The sequence below is a fragment of the Littorina saxatilis genome, linkage group LG14, assembly GCF_037325665.1.
Source record: "Littorina saxatilis isolate snail1 linkage group LG14, US_GU_Lsax_2.0, whole genome shotgun sequence".
Taxonomy (NCBI): domain Eukaryota; kingdom Metazoa; phylum Mollusca; class Gastropoda; order Littorinimorpha; family Littorinidae; genus Littorina; species Littorina saxatilis.
In genome coordinates, this window is record NC_090258.1 from 5,567,993 (window position 1) to 5,586,521 (window position 18,529).

The following is an 18,529-nucleotide window of genomic DNA, read 5'->3' on the forward strand; positions in this document are numbered from 1 at the left end:
TTCTGCGCTTGAAACACAGCCAGTTTATGTGGGCTTGAAACACAACAACAATTTTTAGGTGCTTGAAACACAGCCATTTGGAGTGCGCTTGAAACACAGCCACACGTTTTGCTGCATGAAACTCAGTTTAACCACTTTGATTTCAGTTGCCTGAGCACCAACTGCCTGCAAGGGCGGATCTGGGGGGGGGGGGGGGGTTACACGGGTTACGTAACCCCCCCCACCCCCCCAAAAAAAGAGGTAATTTATTGGCTCAAGATGCACCAGATAGCTCTATTTTGCTTCTTTGGATAAAAAAATTTGGGGGGGGGGGCATGCCCCCCGGACCCCCCTAGAGGCTTCGGCGCCGTCAACTTGTATCTTCGCAGTCATTTTGTAACCCCCCCTCCAAAGTGAATTGATCCGCCCTTGTGCCTGGTTGTGTTAACCACTTTAATTCCAGTTGCCGGAGCACCGACAGCTTGGTTGTGTTAACCAGTTTAATTCCAGTTGCCTGAGCACCAACAGGCCATTGTTTTAACCACTTAATTCCAGTTGCCGGGGCACCAGCAGCCACAGCTCCAATCGTGTTTTGTGTGCGCTTGAAATACAGCCACAATTTGTATGTGCTTCAAACACAGCCATTTTGCGTGCGCTTGAGACACAGCCACAACTTTTCTGCGCTTGAAACACAGCCAGTTTATGTGCGTTTGAAACACAGCCACAATTTGCTTGAAACACAGCCATTTTGAGTGCGCTTGAAACACAGCCACACATTTTACTGCATGAAACTCAGTTTAACCACTTTTATTTCAGTTGCCTGAGCACCAACAGCCTGGTTGTGTTAACCACTTTAATTCCAGTTGCCGGAGCACCAACAGCTTGGTTGTGTTAACCAGTTTAGTTCCAGTTGCCTGAGCACCAACAGCCTCATTGTTTTAACCACTTAATTCCAGTTGCCGGGGCACCAGCAGCCACGGCTCCAATCGTGTTTTGTGTGCGCTTGAAACACAGCCACAATTTGTATGTGCTCGGAACACAGCTATTTTGCGTGCGCTTGCGACACAGCCACAACGTCTCTGCGCTTGAAACACAGCCAGTTTATGTGCGCTTGAAACACAGCCACAATTTGTAGGTGCTTGAAACACAGCCATTTTGAGTGCACTTGAAACACAGCCACACATTTTTCTGCATGAAACTCAGTTTAACTACTTTTATTTCAGTTGTCTGAGCACCAACAGCTTGGTTGTGTTAACCTCGTTAATTCCAGTTGCCTTAGCACCAACAGCTTGGGTGTTAACCAGTTTAATTCCAGTTGCCTGAGCACCAACAGCCTCATTGTTTTAACCACTTAATTCCAGTTGCCTGGGCACCAACAGCTACAGCTCCAATCGTGTTTTGGTGCGCTTGAAACACAGCCACCAGTTTGCTGCGCTTGAAACACAGCCAGTGTATGTGCGCTTGAAACACAGCCACAATTTTCATGTGCTTGAAACACAGCCACAAGTTTTATGTGCTTGAAACACAGCCACAAGTTTTATGTGCTTGAAACACAGCCTTTTTGCGTGCGCTTGAGACACAGCCACAACGTTTCTGCGCTTGAATCACAGCCAGTTTCTGTGCGCTTGAAACACAGCCACAATTTTTATAATAATAATAATAATAATAAATAACTTTTCTATAGCGCGAGTCCCATCAATTGGCTCCAGGCGCTTTACAAATTCATTATAGAATAAACTAGCACAAATCAACAAGCATACAAAGCATACATTTCAAGTGTGCTTGAAACACAGCCTTTTTGCGTGCGCTTGAGACACAGCCACAACGTTTCTGCGCTTGAAACACAGCCAGTTTATGTGCGCTTGAAACACAGCCACAATTTTTATGTGCTTGAAACACAGCCATTTTGCGTGCGCTTGAGACACAGCCACAACTTTTCGGCGCTTGAAACACAGCCAGTTTATGTGCGCTTGAAACACAGCCACAGTTTTTAGGTGCTTGAAACACAGCCGTTTTGAGTGCGCTTGAAACACAGCCACACGTTTTTCGCATGAAACTCAGTTTAACCACTTTTATTTCAGTTGCCTGAGCACCAACAGCCTGGTTGTGTTAACCACTTTTATTCCAGTTGCTTGAGCACCAACAGCCTGGTTGTGTTAACCACTTTAATTCCAGTTGCCTGAGCACCCACAGCCTGGTTGTGTTAACCACTTTAATTCCAGTTGCCTGAGCACCAACAGCTTGGTTGTGTTAACCACTTTAATTCCAGTTGCCTGAGCGCCAACAACCTGGTTGTTCTAACCATTTTTATTCCAGTTGCCTGGGCACCAGCAGCCTGTAGTAAGCGCGGTTATGGGCAGTTTAAGCCAGTCCTTACGATCAAAGATGCTCTCTCCTCAGTCGGTTAGATGCCAAAACACAAGCCTACCCGCCCTGGACCTGCAGCCCAGAATAGGCAGACATGGCCGGCAAATAAGAGGGCCACAAAGACGACGACAGGGGATCCTCCAGCCCAACCTCAGCACAGACAGTGGCTACAGAGGCACAAGGGACACCACCTCCTGGGATGGCCCAGCTCCTCCAGGCGTTGGAGGGAAAAATTGAAGCAGCGGGCAGTTGCGGCTCAGGTCATGGACACCTGCCAGACGCCCCAGCCCAATCAAATGGCAGGACCGGCCAACACTGACGCCCCAACAACAAGCCAGACACCCCAACAGTCGGCGGACCTGGCGAGGACCTGGCCACCCAAGCCTGCACTGCAGCCACGTGTGCCGTCACCGAACGCATAGCAGGTACGTCTGGAGGGTTTACATCAGCCGCGCTGGGCCTACCATCACTGGTACTATTAAGAATCAAACAGAAGTTGGGGCGGGCCCAAAACCGGTTCAAAGTGAGCCATTGCAAAAGTGGCTCGAAGGCTACAGGCCGGATCTCGCCAACAGATTAGTTTCAGGTTTTTAGGGATGGTTTCGACATTGGCTACAAGGGTTCTTTAGCCTAGGTCAAACCCAAAAAATTTGAAGTCAGCTTTAGACGATCCCACAGTGGTGGACGAATGGGGATCAGACTCCCGCTAGACAAGTTAGCCAAATGTCCAACTGCTATTCAGGCTTGCCTGCGAAAACAAAAAAGTACAGTTAAGAGATCTGCAGTCCATCATTGGTACACTGAACTTTACGTTACTGGATATGCAATACACAAGCTTTTCTCTGCCACGGTGTTGTTTTCTTATGTTGCAGGTCTCGAGGGTTCTCAGGCCTGGTACTTCACGGACACAAAAGATCGCCCCGAGACACGGGAGATAACGAAAGTCCAGAACTGTGTATTTTTGCATTGTGTACAGTTAAAAGCATGCTCAGGTATTTTGCAGTTCAGTCCATCTCATTCCCTACCTTCTGTGGGGTCAACACTTCCTTTTTAAGGCAAAAGAGAAATGTTTATGGCCCCTTTGTTGACCCAACAGAAGGGCAGGGGAGACAATCGGCCAGCAGTGCCCTGCTGTGCTATAATTTGATGCTAAACTTTTTCATGTTTTTTGTAAATATGTTTTGGAAAATTGATTTTGAAATTGCTATGATTTTTCACAAAAGTTAAAATCATAAAAAGCTTTAATTAATTCAATAACATTTCACTTTACGTGGACTTAACTGCAAACAGCTGGTGTGGACATTTAATTTGTTTGAGTGACTGATAAGAATGGAACGAGCGGATGAGTGCACGTTCAGTACAGCTCTGATGGACAGTAACCAGCTGTATTTCAGTTTGTTAGCACATGCACTTACACAAAAGAGCTTCTCGCCACGCTCGCGTGGCGATGGGCAGTTTGTGTGATTGCATGCGCCTTTCTTTGATTGGCTCGTAGCGGACCGTTGGAACTGACCGATGCGGCGGACAGTGCCCCGCGCACAGCTTAGCTTAGCGCCACTACGCAAGATTCCAGCAAGCTCAAAGGTCAAGTTTTTGTATTTGGTGAAAATTTTTCCACCACCCACCCCTCCTCCATTTTATCAATCATGGAGGCATGCATTTTGTAACTTTGTGGAGCTGGAGCTTTGTTTCATGTCGCTGGTTGATGTCCATTGTAATAGTCAAGAGAGATAATTCGTATGTTCCGATCAGTTTCCTGCTGTACATTTCGCTGTTGTTGTTTTTCTTGCATGCCATGCCAGGGTGAGCTGACACCACCGTTTGAGCTTCGGTGCAGTCATTGACAGGTCCGGAACCGAAGCTTAAGCTTTAGGTCACAGATCGCATCGGTCCACAGCCTACTTTTCTTCGCCCTGAGTGGTTTGGGTTGAGTAGCCCGCGACTGTGGCATCTGGCATTCTTTTTTCGGTTTACTTACTAACCTGGTTGATCCTTAGGGTCAGGTCGAGGGAAGTAATCCCCGGGCTCTTTCTCGATTTTTATCAGTTTCTGTAGGTCTGCCTCAATCGTTTTTGCGACCGGCAAAGGGCCCCCTTTGTTTCACCCAACAGTAGGGCAGGGGAGACAATAAGTCAGCTGCTCTGCTGGGCTACTGACGCTAAACTTTTTCTTCTTATTCCTTGGTAAATATATTTTGGCAAGTTGATGTTTAATTTGCTACATTTAATCCCTTCGCTTGACCCAACAGAAGGGCAAGGGAGACAATCGGTCAGCAGTGCCCTGCTGTGCTATTTGATGCTAACTTTTTCATGTTTTTGTACAGCCCTTTGTTGACCCAACAGAAGGGCAGGGGAGACAATCGGCCAGCAGTGCCCTGCTGTGCTATAATTTGATGCTAAACTTTTTCATGTTTTTTGTAAATATGTTTTGGAAAATTGATTTTGAAATTGCTATGATTTTTCACAAAAGTTAAAATCATAAAAAGCTTTAATTTAATTCAATAACATTTCACTTTACGTGGACTTAACTGCAAACAGCTGGTGTGGACATTTAATTTGTTTGAGTGACTGATAAGAATGGAACGAGCGGATGAGTGCGCGTTCAGTACAGCTCTGATGGACAGTAACCAGCTGTATTTCAGTTTGTTAGCACATGCACTTACACAAACTGCCTTTTATGCCTGCTGAGAGGATTGGCACCTACACCGCTCAGCATGCCATAGCGTCCATGTTAGACAAGATGTATATGTGAACAAAACTTACTGATTTGAATGCAAATTTGATTGTTTTGTCTAAGAACATGCTAAACATGATTTGTTTTAGCAGTTCTGATTTGTTGTCAATTTTAACGCGGGAACCTTCATTTTGCGAATTTGATTTTGGGGTGTGTGTGTGTTGTAGGTTTCACTGTATCGACAATACGTCATGTAAACTCAATCTGTTTTCTGAATAAGTTAGGGGCATAAAAGGCCTTTCCAGTCATATAATTGGTTTTACGATAAACGGCCTCATCATAAAGATCTGCCCTCAAACGCATCTGTCAAGTTTTTTTTTTATGACGAGTAGTGTAGAACAATCACCATCTTACACATCTGATCGCAAGATTATGCATTCCCGAAAAATTCTGCTATGTCTCCGGCGCATACAGTATCTGTCCGAAGGGTTTGAAAACAGCTAATTACAACACACACACACACCCCTCCCAACCTCCACCACCACCCAAGAAAAAAAAAGAAGAAAAGAATAAATACATTGATAAATACAAGAAGGAAAGAATTAATTTACTTTTTTTTCAATTGTTTTTTTATAACAAATCTATTGCTTCTAGGTCATCATTATCAGACCGATGATTAAACCAAAGCTTAGTCACGGAAATGCATATATGGACTAAAAATGACGTGTTTTTTTCTTGCAGGACAATGGCTTGGACATGACTTCATCCTGAATCGGCAGAGTAGCGATGTATTCTTATATGGATGCCATGGACGTCTTCCACCTAGCGGGCACACAGATGGTTCACAAATCTACCCACTTGTATATTGCATACCTATCCCCTCACTCTTAACCATTGCTCCTTCAGTTCTGTAGTAAAACATAACATAAAGCGATCATTTCTGAAAATATTGTAAGACATTAGCTTCTTTACTTCTGCAGCTGCATCAAAACACACACACACACACACACACACTCACACACACACACACACACACACACACACACACACACACACACACACACACACACACACACACACACACTTAATACCGATGCCACATTTCAAGTAATCGGGCTGCAGGTATATTTGTCTTCTAAAGTCCACAATCAGAATGACAGGAGCTATTGGAAAAAACGTTTTCTTTTTTTACATTTTACGGTAATTACATTTTTGTCTTTGATCTTCAGGCTTCCATAACAGTTCTCTAAATGTCTTGAGAATACGCCTGAAACGTTACATGAACCAAAACAACAACAACCGAAAAACAAACGCTGTGCATAGGGAACACAAATATCAATGATCTTTCTTTATTTGGTGTTTAACGTCGTTTTCAACCACAAAGGTTATATCGCGACGGGATATCAATGATAACTTAGCAGGGAGTATCAGCTGGGACATTATTTATTATTCTGAATATATCAACATTCATATATGCGTCAAGTGTACTAATTGATCCTGCTAAATAGTTGTATTTCTTTGTGACTGATGCACTTTTTATTCACTTTGCACATGTATCACGTAAGAAAAATCAAGGGAGGTCATTTTGCTCGGATTGGATGGTTCCCTCCCCTGATAACAAAAGCACACAATATAACTTTTCCCCCCTTCTCGTATGTGTTATTCAAACGTTTTGTTGGTTTTTGTTGAATATTGATGTGAAAGGTTCAGTCCTTCCCGAGTAAACTATTCGATTTACAGTCTCAGAACAGACCAGGCCTGAAAAGACCATCGCTAAACACATCAACTAATCAGCCTGGGTGCAGTTTGTGATTGTTTTTTATTGACTGACTTGTGAACGAACACAAGCAGGAATCTGTGATGATAACACATCAAAATAAATAAGCAGGAATCTGTGATGATAACACATCAAAATAAATTATCACTTTGCGCATGAAGTAGCCAGGTTGTCGAATCTAAGTCTTTGTTCATGTACAATTTTGTCTAAATCTGAGATGGTGAGCCAAAAGTTTTCATGGGAACGACTGTGCCTTTCTGTGTCTCTCAATTTTTACACCACTTGCTACTCATGATTGCATGACACTAAGAACAGGCAAGATGTGGATATCGTGGTTTTAATGATACATTCGGACATACAAATGGTTACCGTTGTTTTCTTAGATACGTGTGATCTCTCTTTTTTTCTCTGGTCCTGTCTTTTTGATGTTATTTAGCCTGAAGTTTGTTGCAACTATTGGTCCGCTTGCATTTGTTGTTATAGTAATTGTGGATATGCTATTTAATTTGTCTGTGTTGCCTAATTATGTTGTCACTGTCAGCTTGATGAATAAAGGCTATGAGAAAAAAAAAATGTTACCCTTCACCATCAGCAAAATATGCAGCTAGCTGCATATACTAAATATTTCTGATACCTTGACCAAATACGATGTTTATTATTGCGTGTTCTCGTTTTTTCAGACCGAACACACACACACAAACACACACACACACACACACACACACACACACACACACACACACACAGTGTCTCTCTCTCTCTCTCTCTCTCTCTCTCTCTCTCTCTCTCTCTCTCTCTCCCTCTCTCTCCCACACACACACACACACGTTCACGTATACACACACAGTTTCAATGTTAAAAACTTGAAACACGTATCCCTGTAGCATCGATGAAGGTTGTATGCAGGAACATCATAAAAGCTTGCTTACAAACGGACTCGCTGTCTTCGAATAAAACAGCTTTCGAATAAAATAGCTTACCGTTGGATCTTTGCTCAAACTGCAGCTTACTTGTCCACATTCCTGGCGCACGGATCTGCAATGTGCAACGTTACTGTTGAATGCACACAATTTATGTTGAAGTCACAGGGCACAGACAGACATATCCCCCCCCCCCACCCCCCTTACACACACACACGCGCGCGACTGCGTGAAGATGCACGTCACCTTATCATGTAAAAACACATTGTAAAAACGTGGTGGTTAAAACTGAATAGTATCATGAATCTCTGAAGAGAATCTTTTTTTTTTTCTCCAACAGTCGTTCGTGTGGCACACGCAGACGGAATGTAGCTGAAGCCATACCGTAAAAACTAAGAACAGATCTATAGATTCTAAAAAAAAAAATGTGACATTTTAGTTCTATTCATCTAGATGAGCTTGATCTGTCCGAAGTAGAATCGGCCACTGAAAATGCAACTCCCCCCCTCCCTTTCCCACGACACACACCACGACACGACACTAGCTGAGAAAAGGAAAACGTGTGGAGGAATACATAATGTAACAAGTCGCGTAAGGCGAAAATACAATATTTAGTCAAGTAGCTGTCGAACTCACAGAATGAAACTGAACGCAACGCAACGCAGCAAGACCGTATACTCGTAGCATCGTCACTCCACCGCCCGTGGCAAAGGCAGTGCCCGTGGAATTGACAAGAAGAGCGGGGTATTCGTTGCGCTAAGAAGGATAGCACGCTTTTCTGTACCTCTCTTCGTTTTAACTTTCTGAGCGTGTTTTTAATCCAAACATATCATATCTATATATTTTTGGAATCAGGAACCGACAAGGAATAAGATGGAAGTGTTTTTAAATTGATTTCGAAAAAAAAAATTTGATAATAATTTTTATATATTTAATTTTCAGAGCTTGTTTTTAATCCGAATATAACATATTTATATGTTTTTGGAATCAGCAAATGATGGAGAATAAGATAAACGTAAATTTGGATCGTTTTATAAATTTTTATTTTTTTTTACAATTTTCAGATTTTTAATGACCAAAGTCATTAATTAATTTTTAAGCCACCAAGCTGAAATGCAATACCGAACCCCGGGCTTCGTCGAAGATTACTTGACCAAAATTTCAACCAATTTGGTTGAAAAATGAGGGCGTGACAGTGCCGCCTCAACTTTCACGAAAAGCCGGATATGACGTCATCAAAGACATTTATCAAAAAAATGAAAAAAACGTTCGGGGATTTCATACCCAGGAACTCTCATGTCAAATTTCATAAAGATCGGTCCAGTAGTTTAGTCTGAATCGCTCTACACACACACACACACACACACGCACAGACAGACAGACAGACAGACACACATACACCATACCCTCGTTTCGATTCCCCCTCGATGTTAAAATATTTAGTCAAAACTTGACTAAATATAAAAACCAGATCAAAAAGTAAGCCTGGTTTACGATTTCAAACCGCCTTTGAGTATGAAATGTTCGGACGCGCCCTTTCAGCCGACAGTGAAATGGTAATGTACGTACAAGCTTTGTTTCAGAACTGTGAAACGTAATAACTAGGTTTGAATTCAAATATACAAGTAAAGTTAATGGAAGATCAAAGTAAAGGTTGGGTGTAATGTCAACAATTATACTTACATTCCGTTTCAGCATGCTCTTCCACAGGAAAAACTCCCAGGGCTTTGTTCTGCTTGCGATTTTGCCAAAAGAAAAGTACTTTGAACACACCCGCGACGTAACTTTCAATGAGCATCATAGTGTTTTTGCCACTTGCCGGTTGAATTTGGCGCCTAATTCCAACTTCGCTGCATCTCTGGGTTGTTTCTGGTCCCCCAAATGTACACATTCAGACCTATGCCGTCCTGATCGATCACAATTTTGCTTTTTACGTAACAGGCGCAAGATGGCAGACATCTTTGGACCGTAAAAGACTCTTTGCGCATGCGCCGCTAATAATTTGATTGGTCGATATTTTTAGGCAAAGCACATGGTCTCAGAAAACAGAAAAGTAAACATTGGAAGCGTGAGTCACGCTCCCAAAAAATAAAAACTTTGTTTACATATTATGTTTTTTCTTTAAAGATACTGAACTTGTCAAATCCAGGTGCACGTAGCCCCTAGGGCTTTTAGTCATACCTCAGGCATCTATTCCTTTGAATAAATACCAAGTTTCATTGACTTCCATCCAAGGAGTCAAGAACTTCAATTTTTTTACGAATTAATTTTTTAACTCGGACCCGCCGGTTCTTGGCCTAGCTATTTCTTAATTATTTTTAGATCTGCATCATCTTGAGGATCACCACATGCACATAGAATGACACGTCACAAGCAAACTAGGTCACACATAATTGATGAGCTTGTAGGAAAAAATGGAGGCTCATTCAGTCGTATTGGATATAGCTCAGTTGGTAGCGCGCTGGATTTGTATTCAGTTGGCCGCTGTCAGCGTGAGTTCGATCCCAGGTTCGGCGGAAATTTATTTCAGAGTCAACTTTGTGTGCAGACTCTCTTCGGTGTCCGAACCCTCCCCCCGTGTACACTACATTGGGTGTGCACGTTAAAGATCCCACGATTGACAAAAGGGTCTTTCCTGGCAAAATTGCTTAGGCACAGTTAATAATTGTCTACCTATACCCGTGTGACTTGGAATAATAGGCCGTGAAAGGTAAATATGCGCCGAAATGGCTGCAATCTACTGGCCGTATAAAATTTCATCTCACACGGCATCACTGCAGAGCGCCTAGAACTGTACCCACGGAATATGCGCGATATAAGCGTCATTGATTGATTGATTGATTGAACCAAGGTGATAAGAAAAGAACAAAACGCAAGGGTCCCCGGCCGACTGTACTGGATTCAACCAAGAAGAAACGAAAACGCACTCGTGCACGTAACTATGACACGTCGCGCGTGTATATCGGTGAGGAGCTTGCGCGTTGGAAGTGAAGAATTCATTTGGATTCATCACCAATCCGCAGTTTGCTCGTCACCTGCTGAACAAGTGGGTATTTTTTCATGCATTTCATGAGATGTTTAGGATGCTATTTATGTTATGTGATGGAAGAGTATATTGGACTTGTTTGTGAAAAGTAAATTGACCAAAGAATTACTGAATTGGGGTGGGAGGGATTTGTTGTGGAGCAGAAATGTATCACCGTGAGTCAGTAAAAGTGCCCGTTGTCCTGACAAACTGTCGATACTTTGCGTTCGGCGTTTGCTTTGATTACTGGGAACTTGCGTAAGCTGCTGTCTTGTTTAGTGTCGTTTAGTCATCATTGCTTGTGGTGTTGGGATTCCCAATTTATAACCTGTACAAGAAGGGCAAAGCCCATACGACTCACATGCTTTACACATTTTTCCTACCAAAATACATGTGACCTTGACCCAAGGTCAAGGTCATCCAAGGTCATGCAACACAAAGCTGTTAATTCAAGACATAGGAAGTACAATGGTGCTTATTGGCTCTTTCTACCATGAGATATGGTCACTTTTAGTGGTTCACTACCTTATTTTGGTCACATTTCATAAGGGTCAAAGTGACCTTGACCTTGATCATATGTGACCAAATGTGTCTCATGATGAAAGCATAACATGTGCCCCACATAATTTTTAAGTTTGAAACAGTTATCTTCCATAGTTCAGGGTCAAGGTCACTTCAAAATATGTATACAATCCAACTTTGAAGAGCTCCTGTGACCTTGACCTTGAAGCAAGGTAAACCAAACTGGTATCAAAAGATGGGGCTTACTTTGCCCTATATATCATATATAGGTGAGGTATTCAATCTCAAAAACTTCAGAGAAAATGGGAAAAATTGTGAAAAATAGCTGTTTTTTAGGCAACATTTATGGCCCCTGCGACCTTGACCTTGAAGCAAGGTCAAGATGCTATGTATGTTTTTTGGGGCCTTGTCATCATACACCATCTTGCCAAATTTGGTTCTGATAGACTGAATAGTGTCCAAGAAATATCCAACGTTAAAGTTTTCCGGACGGACGGACGGACGGACGGACGGACGGACGGACGGACGGACGGACGGACGACTCGGGTGAGTACATAGACTCACTGTTGCTTCGCATGTGAGTCAAAAAAGGAAAATGTATGCACGAGGTGTTTGACGATTTATTTCGGATAAGCGAACCGTTTTTTTCTGCGGCCATTTGCGTCTGTTATGATACTATTTATAGAACTATGCAAAAGAAATATTACAAAACATAGATCGGCGCATTGTGCGATTTCTGCTCTACACTGTGTGTGTGCCTGCGTTTGTGTGTGTGTGTGTGTGTGTGTGTGTGTGTCCCTGTGTTCTATGTGCCCTCGTGTGTGTGTGTGTGTGTGTGTGAGTGTGTGTGTGTGTGTGTGTGTGTGTGTGTGTGTGTGTGTGCCCCTGTGTGAATGTGTGTGTGTGTGTGTGAACTCAGAACTCATTTAATCAGTTGTCATAAAAACACAGTAAAGGGTTTATCAGACACGAAGTGGATATTTGTAAAGACAAGAAGAAATATCGTCCATGGAGCAGTGATTACAACATTGTTATGTATCTGTAGTTATGTCATTATTGCGTATAATCATGCAGTTGTATACAAATTCAGCAAGTTGTTGCTGTATCGGTACGTCTTGCATCGTCATCAGCTGACTCGGATTTCGAGCATTAACACGTGCATGTTCCATAAGCTGCAAGCCGCGTAGATCATGAAATCTTGTACAATTATCTAGGAAATGGAGCTCGTCTTCAATTACGCCACACACGGTGCACTTTCTATCCTCTCTGGGTGTGTTTGTGTATCTCCCCCTTTCGATTTTTAAATCGTGAGCGCTAATACGCAATCTACACAGTGCTTTTCTGTGTTTGGGGTTGGTTACACATGTCAAGTATGCTTCACAGTCGTAATCGCCGTCAGTAATTGTGTTGTAGTATTGCAGTTTTGAGCCCTCAGTCTTCTTTCCTTGCCAAAATCGTACGTATTCGTATTCTAGTCCTCGTCGTAGAGTTTTCATCAGCGCATTCTTTTGGACTGCTGACTGAAGTATCCAGTTATGGTCCAGTCCGAGGTTACCTATGATTGCTCGAATGAAATGTATCCATTGCGGTCGGTAGTTATTTTTTCCGAAATGTAGCGAAATGTAGCGAAAAGTAGCGAAATGATGCGAAATGTAGCGAAAAGTAGCAAAATGTAGCGAAAAGTAGCGAAATGTAGCGAAATGGAACATGATAAAAACGAACTTTTCGAACATTTGGAGCTCCAACAATTTTCGTAGTTATCGATTCAAACTTTATCAAGTTGTAATACTGAACACTTGACTTTCATGCCCAGGTAAGTGATAAGGCTTAAATCCAAAGTGTAAAATATGGAGTTGACACATTGAAATCACAGAGAGAGACTGAGAGACTGAGAGACTGATACTGTTTATTGTGTAGTTCAAAAGGATGGAAATTGATTAGTCGTATATATACGATATATATCATATGTGACTCTGCATAAGACCATAAAAGTATGGCTTACAACCTGTCCCTATCACCGTTCCAATATATAGTCGATCATGTCAGCGTAAGCCTGTCGTAAATATGAATTTTCTTCTGACTCAACGATGTGGGTCCAGAAGTTTATTGTTTGTTCAATTAGTTTTATACCCACAGGGAGTTGCCCGAGCTCTGCTAGCGTTGGCAAGTTCATTGCTTTAGTGTGTGTGTATGTGGCCATGTCTGTGTATCCCTGTGGTTGTGGCTTGTGTTTTTCATGAGTCTTGAACATTATTTATTTATAGGACATTTACTTAATTTTTCTTATTTTGTGAATCAGCATTGAGGCTACAGCAACAATGCCAAGCAGAACACAGGCAGGCGGTACTTATTTTGATCTCAGCAGGTAGTTGTATGTTTTAAATTATCAATAAAATAAATAGTACAAAAAAGTCATAATTATAGTTATGAGATATATGAAGATGGAAGTGTGTTTGTTATTGGTAACTGATATTGTTTTTAGAGCCCTAATAGCTTGTGTCATTTTAACTGATATTGTTTTTAGAGCCCTAATAGCTTGTGTCATTTTAACTGATATTGTTTTTCTTTGGCTAGCCTCACAATTGAAGTTACAGTTGAGTCTGGAGAGGATCAGGAGGACTAGATGATCCTGATTATGATCCCAACATCACATTGACAGCGATTCTGTAAGAGATTTGTTATTCTGGTGTTACCTGTGATGGTTGGCCCCTGCGATGAGAGGACACCTCCCTTCAAAGGACACCTAATATTGTCCTTTTTCTATTATCTCTACCAGATTATGACAGGCCCCCTGCATTGCAGGTACATTTTTGTCCTTTCACCGCAGGTATCACTGTACTTTTTTTTCTACTCCCTTTGGAATATTATGGTGTTAAAATACACAGTCTATAACAGTATTATCACAGAAGGGATGTCGTTTGGGTCGGCCCTTCTGCCAATCGCCGATTTATTTTTACTTTATTCGAAACTTTCATGTCCCTATCGGCCAAATGTCCAAAGAGTATTCGCCTAAATCGGCCAAAGTTTGTCCATTTTTTTGTATTGGTCAGGCTTAATGCCCCTCGGACCATGCACCCATACACACATGCGTGTGTACCTGTGTGTGCATGTGTACACTGTACATGTGTGTGTGTGTGTGCCCTTGGTGTTTGTGGCTCTGTCTGTTAGGCCCTGTGGGTGTTGGTTGTGTTTTCATGAGGTTTTTTAATGATTATTTTATTGGACATAATAATAATATTATGCATTGTGTTTTTGAAAGTATTGTACATTTTTTTTAATTGCTCATTTTATTTATGTTTTACATTTTGTGAATCAGCATTGAGGCTACGTTCATACTGCAACTGTGCCAAGCAGAACACAGGCAGGTGGTGCTTCTTCTCTTGATCTAACTTCTATAAGCAGGTAGTTGTATGTATATATCCAGCAGTTAATAGTACACACAGAATAAAAATCCCCATGCATGGTCTCACATCCACACACAAAATCAGGAATGCATGCAATTTGTTATACATGAAGTGTATTTATTATTTATGAAAAAGCCAAACAAAGTAATAGGTCAGTCAGTTGATAGTTTATATGATCTGTAAACGATGAAAAAAAGACAGTTGCAATTCATCTTATTGTGCAATTGAAGATTGATCGATTCCAAAACAGGTTTATGGGAAAAACGTTGATTGTGAAGTTTTTTTGTTTTCTCGATATGTATGCTGTTTGTTACTTTATGAATATAATCTTGCCTTAAACACAACAATACTTGTTGCCTGTATACTTGTTTCATAACTATGATAAGTTAGTACAGGTGGAGCAAATTAATGCTGAATTAATTTCATTATCAGACTCGGTGATATTCTCAATGACATTGTACGACTTCTTTCCTAATTTGTATATACATGTACCTTGGATCTATTATGTACATGTACTGTCTGTCAGTGTTATTTTAGGTTCAGTGTACTTAACGATCTAAAAATGATTGACCTGAATAATTTTTAGCCACGGTGGTCAGCCTATATACCTGGGACTTCTGGTATGACAACATGAACACCTGGTGCATTTGCTTATGGACTAAAGGTGCATCCATCTACTCCTGGAGTATGAGACATATCAGCCGCAGAGCCTGAGAGGTACTTGGTTTAAAGATTTTGCCTTTTTAAAGTTCTCAGAATTCACTCGTGTAGAACTTTATCCCATGGTCAAAAGATGTTATGACAAAATTGCTGTCTCAGTGTGACTGAAATTAAAGAATGCATTTGACTTAATTGAATGCAATATGCAATTATGATAAGAATAAAGAAAGAAATATAAAATATAAAATATCTGTTGCAAAAAAATCACACCTACAGATTTGCCACTTTGTGGACAGGCCTTGCATAAGCTGAAATTGATGTAAACCAAATATGAAGTAATTCGGCGGAAGGCTGTATCAGTAATTAGCATTTTTGTGGGTTGCATTTTGCGGTGTCAACCTGTGCAATACATGCTTTCTTATTTCATATCAGATAAGAACCCCACATTTCTACTTTTCTGTTTTTGAAACGTATACACTACTCGTCATAAGAACAAGAAGGGCAAAGCCCATACGACTCACATGCTTTACACATTTTTCCTACCAAAATACATGTGACATCCAAGGTCATGCAACACAAAGCTGTTAATTCAAGACATAGGAAGTACAATGGTGCTTATTGGCTCTTTCTACCATGAGATATGGTCACTTTTAGTGGTTCACTACCTTATTTTGGTCACATTTCATAAGGGTCAAAGTGACCTTGACCTTGATCATATGTGACCGAATGTGTCTCATGATGAAAGCATAACATGTGCCCCACATAATTTTTAAGTTTGAAACAGTTATCTTCCATAGTTCAGGGTCAAGGTCACTTCAAAATATGTATACAATCCAACTTTGAAGAGCTCCTGTGACCTTGACCTTGAAGCAAGGTAAACCAAACTGGTATCAAAAGATGGGGCTTACTTTGCCCTATATATCATATATAGGTGAGGTATTGAATCTCAAAAACTTCAGAGAAAATGGGAAAAATATGAAAAATAGCTGTTTTTAGGCAACATTTATGGCCCCTGCGACCTTGACCTTGAAGCAAGGTCAAGATGCTATGTATGTTTTTTGGGGCCTTGTCATCATACACCATCTTGCCAAATTTGGTACTGATAGACTGAATAGTGTCCAAGAAATATCCAACGTTAAAGTTTTCCGGACGGACGGACGGACAGACGGACGACTCGGGTGAGTACATAGACTCACTTTTGCTTCGCATGTGAGTCAAAAACTACACAGATGCGTTTGAGGTCAGATCTTTCTGATGAGGCTGTTGATTGTAAAACCAAATATATCACTGAAAAGTTCATTAATTCCCATACCTTGTTCACAAAACAGGTTGAGTTTACATGACGTAGTGTCAATACAGTGGAACCTACAACACAGACACATCCCAAAATTAAATTCGCAAAATCAAGGTTCCCGCGATCAAAAAAATCAGAACTAAATCGAAACATGTTTAGCATGTCCTTAGACAGTACAATCAAATCTGCATCCAAATCAGTCAGTGTTGTTCACATATCTTGTCTAACAAGGACGCTATGGCATGCTGAGCGGTGTAGGTGTCAATCCTCTCGGCAGGCATAAAAGGCAGTTTTTGAAGCCGTTTTAGCGGGTAATGAGACAAACAAAAAAGGTACATTTGAGTAACTCGCAAAGCATTGCCTTCAAACTTACGAATACGGGGATTTGTGCAAACACATGTCGTAAACTACACACGAAATACCAAGTCATTAGAGATATTAGTTCTGCTGAAAGAGTGCTTTTCGATTCAAGATGGACGACGAAATCAGACTCAATACCATAGTGAAGAATGCATTTATCGACTTTGGTTGACCCAAAGTACAAGAACTAACCTCCTACCTGTATTATTTCATACTGCGATGCATTGACATGTCGAATGAAACTCGAAATCCCAGCGCTCACGCTCAGTCAACGAAATAGAACACATACAATTACCTTACGTCATCATCAAGTACGTAAAGTACAATTTGTGACGAAAAGTACTCAGAAAGAAGCACACCGTCCACGCGCTGGTCGAGACTACGTGCAAGCGCTTTCTGACCAATACGATTTGAGACGCCAAGACATGAAAAGAAAAATATAACTCTTGCCTTCCAAATAGTCTCGGCCCGCTCAAAACCGAGACTTTCAGTAATTCCTTCGCGTGACGTCTAACCCTCTTACGCCATAATGTGACGTCTTCAAATGACGAAATGTTAAAGTTTCTACCACAGACTTACACACGCACAAACACACACACACACACACACACACACACACACACACGCACACACACACGCACAGACAGACAAAGTTACGATCGCATAGGCTACACTTACGTGAGCCAAAAATGAAACCTTCAATTTACCTTTTAACATTGGCTTTTTACAGCGCGCACACACAAATTCTTGAAAAATGCTTTTTCAAGAGCCATTGATCAGTTAAGTGTGTCGGCAGTGAGCTTTGCTAGGCGTAGGCCGACATTTGCGCTCAGCGCTCGGAATGAGTCAACTTCTTAAAAAGTACTTTCGCGTTGAAATCCTCATACCACCCATGTCTGATAAAATATGTACATGAAATCTGAGTATGTGGCGCATCTGTCATTGTTTTTGAAGATTTCAACAAATCATTTTTTTCGATGAGTCAGCAAAAACCTACCGTCAATTTAATTTGTTTCTGACATGACAAATAACAGCAGACCTATTAAATGTCTCAAACAACTTGAAACTCAGTATGCACTTTACGACATGTGTTAGCACAAACATCCGAAAGTTTGAAGGCAATGCCAGGGGTGGGATTTCTTCCCTCGGAGACGGATTCCCAGGAAGAATTTGGCAACTTTTTTTTTTACCTTTTTTTTGTTAATCCCTGGCAGCTGTTGTTTACATTGGGTTCATGTGAGATGTAGTTGTGCCAGGTCAGCCACCTTTCACCATGTCAGAGTGACAAACAGGGGGCAGCAATGTCATGTCATGTCATCCAGGGGAATGTGGCATCATAGTTGCTATTTGTAAACTCGGCTCACCCACATCTTTATATTCTCCTATTGCAGGGATTCACAAACCTTCAGTGCTGTGGAACAGAAAACTTGCATTCCTGATCTATGGTATTTAGCGGTATTTAGCTTCTGATGCATTGAGCCCTTTAGAAAGTTAGCAAGTGAAACAGACTTAAGATTAAATAAAACATATTTCTCTTTTAATTGAAGC

General features: G+C 41.4%; 1 protein-coding gene and 1 long non-coding RNA gene across 3 annotated transcripts in view; one reads left to right on the forward strand and one right to left on the reverse strand.

The window, feature by feature from the left end:
* LOC138946972 (mucin-like protein) overlaps nucleotides 1-18,529 on the reverse strand; it is a 254,265-nt gene that overhangs the window by 225,143 nt on the left and 10,593 nt on the right. The window lies entirely within an intron of this gene.
* On the forward strand, nucleotides 13,753-15,805 carry LOC138946983 (uncharacterized). The gene is made up of 3 exons (XR_011449503.1): nucleotides 13,753-13,929; nucleotides 14,580-14,665; nucleotides 15,254-15,805. It is a non-coding gene; the product is annotated as an uncharacterized lncRNA (long non-coding RNA).